Raw genomic sequence first — 7,156 nt, 5'->3', positions numbered from 1 at the left:
GGCCAGTTTCCCGGGCGCACCTGGAAGCCGGGGCAGGGGCGGGGCCTGGGCGGGGCCTGGGCGGGGCCGGCGGCGCGCTCCCCGGGGCCCGCCCGGCAGGTTGGGCCCCGCCCCGCCCCGGCTCTCGCCCCGCCCGCGCTCCCGAGGGCGCAGAGGGGCGGGGGCGAGCCCGGTACTCGCACGGCTCCGGCGGCCGCTGACGCACCGTCGGAAAGTTGCGCTCCGACCTTTTTCTTCGCGGTACTCCTGTGGAGTTTGAGCCCGGCCCGGAGGACCTGGGCCGAGACCTGTGAGCGGCGTCCAGCCGGGGCGCGGAACACGCTGTTCCGGACGGGGTGAGGAGCCGGCTCTGCCTTCCTCGCCGCGCCTTGGCGTGGGTGGCGGCTCTGGGGGCCCGCGCCCCCCGGGGCTGTGACAAAAACTTTCTGGGCTGTTCGGAGCCGCTGGCCCGGCGAGTTCCACACAGCGCGGTGAGGAGGAGCCGCGACGCTCACAGGTACGTGGCGAGCTGACCCGAGCTTTGCGTTTGAAGAGGAATTGTTTAGGGTCGGAGGGGCAGGGAGAACCCCAGTTTCTCTCCCTGCTGGGTACCCGGCTTGGGCCGCAGGAACAGGTACTGGAGTAGGCGCTGGCCGGGAATCGTCCCTCTGGGAGTCGCCGCGTCGGGCCGGGGCGCGGCAGCGCGGAGGTGGCTTCCAGGGCTGCGGGCTCCGGGACGGGACGGTACTCGGTGTCTGACCCTGGGGGAGAGGGGGACGGCTTGTTTTTGCCCGAGGAAGATGGCATCAGGGCTCTCCACCCCTTTTCTCGGTCCCTGGGGCCAGAGAGCCTGGGTCCCGCGGGAGGAACGGGCGAAGGCGTAGAGATCAGGAGCTCGGTTTTCCTCTCCAGACCTCCTGGCGGTGCGGCTCGGAGGTTTGTGGCACTTTCCTGCCGTGAGGACTAGGGTGGCGGTTGCTCAGTTTCCTGAATTCTCTGATGAAACTGCGTTCAGGTTGTGGTGGTTGATTGATTGATAGTGGGTGTTTATCCGTGTTTTCCCTGGCACCAGCAACGCTCCCTTGTCAGTCCCCGCTCTGCCAGTGAGCAGAACTATTTGCTGTCTTATTTCCAGCCTGGCCAGAGAGAGGTGTTGGTTGGGGCGGTAGCCTTGTCAGTCTGGAACTTTGGGAATCACGTGAGCAGGTCTGGTGAATTAGCCCAGTTCTGTTCCAGCCTCCTGGACCCATCAGTTCCTAACAGGTCCTGCTGCTATCGGTCAGCAGGTGCTGCAGCCCCAGGAATGCTAGGGCGGGGAAAAATCTTCCTCTAGAGGAAAAGAGCCCAATACTGAGGGGAAGAGACTGCGTTCAGGAGAGGAGTGTGAACCTCCTGCCAATTGTTGCTTCCATGTAGGCTGTGCCGGCGCCCTTTGCTTCTCTGGAAAGGCTCTGCTATCAAATTCATCTCATTAAGAGGTCAGCTGCTCCCTGCTAATAGGCACAGCAGCCCTGATGAAATTATATAGGTCACTGAAAAATAATTCCTGCTTAATCACCTTTATCCTGTTGGTTAACGAGAGAAAAGATTTCCTCTCTTAATGTACCGTGCTTGCATGTCAGGGTCACCTGCCTGACCTCAAGTTCACTTGTGCACCTGATGTTGGACTGCACTGGGTTTTCTGAAGCTGCTGTTTGTAGAACTTCGGTGTTCTTTAGACACAAATTGAGCGGAAAATTCAGTCCATAAATTTACTCATTAATAGAGCATACTCCTTGGCGTTGGATAACTTTTCAGACAATTAAGGGCTGATTTCTTGTAGCTCTAATCAATCTCTTTCCACAAAGCTCATAAGAATTGTGTCCATGCCTGTGTTGAAATAAATTAAGTTTGGGGTCCCATTTGTTATTTGTCCTATGGCTTTTAGGAGTGGGATTAAACAGTATGGCTGGATGGAAAACTCAAGAGAAACTGTGCATCTCTAAAGTAGATCCAAGCTCTCTGCTGTGGCCCGGGAGTGCACTGGAGGATGGCCCAAGTGCTTGGGCCCTGCACCCCATGGGAATGAGACATTGGTAGAAAATGTCTACAAATCAAGAAGCAGGTTTACAAACGTGTTATTATATAAATATGGAGAAGCACCTGGCTCCTGGCTTCGGATCAGCGCGGTGCGCTGGCCGCAGCGGCCATTGGAGGGTGAACCAATGGCAAAGGAAGACCTTTCTCTCTGTCTCTCTCTCTCACTGTCCACTCTGCCTGTCAAAAAAAAATATATATATATATATATATATATAAATAAATAAAAAAAAGTAGATCCAGAGAGTGAGAGTGATGTAATAATTTAGGTCCAACTTCCCAGCTAGCTTCCTTGCCCCTAACGTAAAGATACTAAGTTGTACCACTTCTGCTGGAGGTCTGTGAGCACTAAAAATGAATGTTCTCTCTATCTATAAAGTCAGAGTAGTGATAGACAGTTCTGTACTCTGCTTCCCAAGTGTATGTACTTCACAGCACGTTCTCTGCAAGGCTCTTTCTTTTTAAATTTTTATTTCTTTGGAAGGGGAGAGAGAAAGAAATAAAATATATTTTCCATCTTTTGGTTCATTCCTCATATGCTTACAACTGCAGGGCTTGGTCAGGTCAAAGCCAGAAACCTGGAACTCAACCTGGTCTCCCACGTGCTTGGCGAGTCCTTGAGTCATCACCTGCTGCCTCTCAGGTGTGCATTAGCAGGAAGCTGGAATAGGAAGTGGAGCTGGGACTGAATCCAGGTACTCTGATATGGGATGAAGTGTCCCAAGTTGTGTCTTCATCGCTGTGCCAAATGCCTGACCCTGCAAAATTTTTTTCTAGAATGAGACATTGGTAGAAAATGTCTACAAATCAAGAAGCAGGTTTACAAACGTGTTATTATATAAATATGGAGGTAGGGGCTAGTGCTGTGGTGCTGTAGGTTAATTCTCTGCCTGTGGCACTGGTATCCCATATGGGTGCCAGTTCTGGTTCCGGCTGCTCCACTTCCAATCCAGCTCTCTGCTGTGGCCTGGGAAAGCAGTAGAAGATGGCCCAAGCACTTGGGCCTGTGCACCCACATGGGAGACCTGGAAGAAGCTCCTGGATCCTGGCTTTGGATCGGCCAGTGGATGGAAGACCTCTCTCTCTCTCTCTAACTTTACCTCTCAAATAAATGCATAAAAATATTAAAGAAAATATGGAGGTAAATATTGGAAGAAACTCCTCTAAGAGGTGAAATTATGCTTTTTAAAAATACAATTTGATATAGAACTTCCCCTCTCCCTGAAAATATAAAACCAAATTGTTTTCTCTGTTCCTTGCGTAGACACTTGACATTTATTGTGTGTACATTTGTCTCATAGGCCCACTGAAGATGTAGACCCTCAGATTCTAGCCTTGAAATACAGTTTACATATTCTTAATTCTCAGCAAGTTCCAACTTAGTTTTTAGCTCAGTTAGGGAAACATTCAAGAGTGACCAAAATACTGGGACTTCTCTTATAGGGATCTTTTAGTAAGGGCATGACTGATGTGGACATTTCTATAGTGTTTTATGATGAACGAAGTGCTTCTGCAGGAGCCACATTTGTGATTCTTGTATTTTGCAATGGGTGCTTGACTACGTAGGAGGAAAAGAGATGAGATTTGGAGATAATAAGGGTCTTTTATGGGCATACTTTGATCCTGTATATGGTAGACTCAGACAATGCTTTTAATTTTTTCCTTATTATATTTTGTGAAGTGGTTGGATGTGAAATGGAATATTATTAACCAAAATGTGAGCTCATGTGGGGACAGGACAATAGGACTGTGTATGTGTGTGTATGTGCACGCACGTGCGTGTGTGTCTGTCTCTGTACTCTTCATATCCTTAGCATTTTTACAGTGTAGCAGTTAAATAAAATTGAACCAATTTCTGTTAAATTTGGGAGAGTGGTGAGTGAATAAATGTCCTAACAGATTAAGTAAGGAACTTTTCATAATGTCTAAAATGGGAAAAAAAAAACCCAGGAAATAGCAATATAAGCAAATGATTTATAAATATGGAGTAATTGCCAGAAGAAATAGCTGCAAGAAGTGAAGGACCTTTTCTGGGGGACTAGAACTTGGGTGAGGAGGAGCCAGACAGTAGTCTGCTCTGTACTTTATAATATTAGATGAAATTTCATACTGTGTGCATGTCTATTTTAAAACCTTTGACAAGGATCTGTTGTCAGAATTTTGGAGCTGGTAGGGACCATAGAGATTGTTTATTCCCTGTTCCTTGGTTTTGCAGATGAGGAAATTGAGTATAGGAGTTTAATTGCCCAAGGTCATGTAACTGTACAGACAGACCACTCTCCCAGCACAAGTTCGCATGTTTTCCCAGGCAGAGAGAACTTTTCCCCATGTTAGTAGTTCCTCAATTTACCTTTTAAGTCAATTCTTTTCCCTCTTACTCTCTACTTTTTTTTTTTTTTAAAGATTTATTTATTTATTTGAAAGTCAGAGTTACACAGAGAGAGGAGAGGGGAGAGGGGAGAGGGGAGAGGGAGAGAGAGCTCTTCCATCCGATGGTTCACTCCCCAATTGGCTGCAACAGCTGGAGCTGTGTCGATCTGAAGCCAGGAGCCAGGAACTTCTTCCAGGTCTTCCACGCAGGCGCAGGGGCCCAAGGACCTGGGCCATCTTCCACTGCTTTCCCAGGCCACAGCAGAGAGCTGAATCAGAAGTGGAGCAGCCGGGTCTTGAACTGGTGCCCATATGGGGTGCTGGCACTTCCGGCCAGGGCGTTAACTGACTGCGCCACAGCGCCGACCCCATTACTATCTACTTTTTTTATAGTTTTTGAAAGGTGACAGGACTATGAATTAAAAAGCAGTTTTCTCCAATTTTTCATATTTCCATTATGAAAATGTTTTAAGTATATTTAGAGTCTGCAAAATCTGAACTTATTTTTTTTTTTTTTAACTTTTATTTAATGAATATAAATTTCCAAAGTACAGCTTATGGATTACAATGGCTTGCCCCCCATAACGTCCCTCCCACCCGCAACCCTCCCCTTTCCCACTCCCTTTCCCCTTCCATTCACATCAAGATTCATTTTCGATTCTCTTTATATACAGAAGATCAGTTTAGCATACATTAAGTAAAGATTTCAACAGTTTGCTCCCACACAGAAACATAAAGTGAAAAATACTATTTGAGTACTAGTTATAGCATTAAATCTCAATGTACAGCCCACTAAGGACAAAGATCCTACATGAGGAGTAAGTACACAGTGACTCCTGTTGTTGACTTAACAAATTGACACTCTTGTTTATGGCATCAGTAATCACCCTAGGCTCTTGTCATGAGTTTCCAAGGCTATGGAAGCCCCCTGAGTTCACTGACTCTGATAATATTTAGACAAGGCCATGGTCAAAGTGGAAGTTCTCTCCTCCCTTCAGAGAAAGGTACCTCCTTCTTTGATGACCCGTTCTTTCCACTGGGATCTCACTCGTGGAGATCTTTCTTTTTTTTTTTCCCCAGAGTGTCTTGGCTTTCCATGCCTGAAATACTCTCATGGGCTTTTCAGCTGGATCCGCATGCCTTAAGGGCTGATTCTGAGGCCAGAGTGCTGTTTAGGACATCTGCCATTCTATGGGTCTGCTGTGTATCTCACTTCCCATGTTGGATCATTCTCTCCCTTTTTGATTCTATCAGCTAGTATTTGCAGACACTATTCTTGTTTATGTGATCCCTTTGGTTCTTAGTCCTATCATTATGATCAATTGTGCACAGAAATTGATCACTGGGACTAGTGAGATGGCATTGGTACATGCCACCTTGATGGGATTGAATTGGAATCCCCTGGTATGTTTCTAACTCTACCGTTTGAGGTAAGTCAGCTTGAGCATGTCCCGAATTGCACATCTCTTCTAATGAAGAACTGGATTAAGGATTCCTCTGGGTTGCCTTTAGAAATCTCTCTTTTTTTTAAATAATAGGTAAAATCCAACAATTTTATGTAGTACAAGCAAGTGGTATTTATCCCACGTAAGCAAGGCTGTCAGCATTTTAAAATAGTTTGTCTACAACTATTTAGAAGCTGACAGTGCTGTTTGATTAAATTTGATAAATACTGGAATTTGGGCTTTTATCCTTGGAAGCTGTCATGAAGGGGAGGAGCTAAGGGGGCTTTCCTAGTAACCATATGTTGCTTAATTTTTAAGAGCAAGGATACTGTTTTGTTCTAAAAGAGAGGTAGCAGCAGGAGATATTTAGAGCTATTATAAAAGTTAATACTTGAGTTTTCAATTTTCTTTATAAATGCAGTTTTTCCTGTTCTCCCAATATATTGCTAACTTAAAATAAAACTTTTTTATTTAAAAAATTTTTATTTTAAAAACTTTTTTAAAAATAAATACTTTCTCTGATTACACATGTAATACATACTATTCAAAATCCAAACATTACAGAAATATTTGATGTTGAAAGTTACAGTGCCCTGTTATATTCTGGAGAAACTGCTATAAATAGATAGATATTTTCTGGAGTTTTTTTCACTTATAAAATATACTTATTACTATTGTGATTATTAATAAAAACTGGGGTAATATTGTACAACTTTCAACTTGATTTTTATTAGTTTTAAAAAGATTAGTTTTTTTTTTTTTTTTTTTGAAAGGCATAGTTACAAAGAGACAGGGAGACAGAGAAAGAACTTCTGTTTGCTGGTTCACTCCTTCATATGGCTGCAACAGCTGAGGCTGGGCCAGGCTGAAGCCAGGAGCTCCATCTGGGTCTCCCATATGGGTGGCAGGGGCTGCTTTCTCAAGCACATTAGCAGGGATATGCATCAGAAGCAGAGCAGCTGTGACCTGAACTAGTGCTCCGCTGTGGGATGCAGGCCTCACACATGGGTACCCTTCATTTTTAACTTGAAAATATTTCCATGACTGTACATGCAAACTTCCTCCTTTTTTTTTTTTTTTTTCCTGGCTGTGTAGTATTGCATTGAGTAGATACGTCAAAGGTTAAAGAATTTCCCATTGCTGGGAATTTGGGTTCTTTGCCATTTTTCTATATTAAGAATAGTGCTTTAGAAAATATCCTTAAAATTATGTTGTTTACCCGAGTGTTTCTGTAGGAAAGGTTTGTAAAAGAGTTACAGATATGGAAATGTTAAGTTTCCCTAATT

The 7,156-nt window shown here is 45.0% G+C and overlaps 1 protein-coding gene across 3 annotated transcripts in view; it reads left to right on the top strand.

Annotated features, from left to right (window-relative positions):
* Window positions 1-356: 356 nt before the first annotated feature.
* FHIP1A (FHF complex subunit HOOK interacting protein 1A) overlaps window positions 357-7,156 on the top strand; it is a 290,881-nt gene continuing 284,081 nt past the window's right edge. For all 3 annotated transcript variants that reach the window (XM_002716896.6, XM_008267334.5, XM_017347298.4), the window contains exon 1: window positions 357-496. The gene's annotated coding sequence lies outside the window, so the exon portion shown is untranslated. The remainder of the gene's footprint in view (window positions 497-7,156) is intronic.

This window comes from Oryctolagus cuniculus, chromosome 8 (assembly GCF_051225735.1).
Source record: "Oryctolagus cuniculus isolate XC-2025 breed Fujian yellow rabbit chromosome 8, ASM5122573v1, whole genome shotgun sequence".
Classification (NCBI taxonomy): Eukaryota; Metazoa; Chordata; class Mammalia; order Lagomorpha; family Leporidae; genus Oryctolagus; species Oryctolagus cuniculus.
Note: the sequence above shows the minus strand (reverse complement) of the source record. Positions and strands in the feature narration are given on the sequence as shown.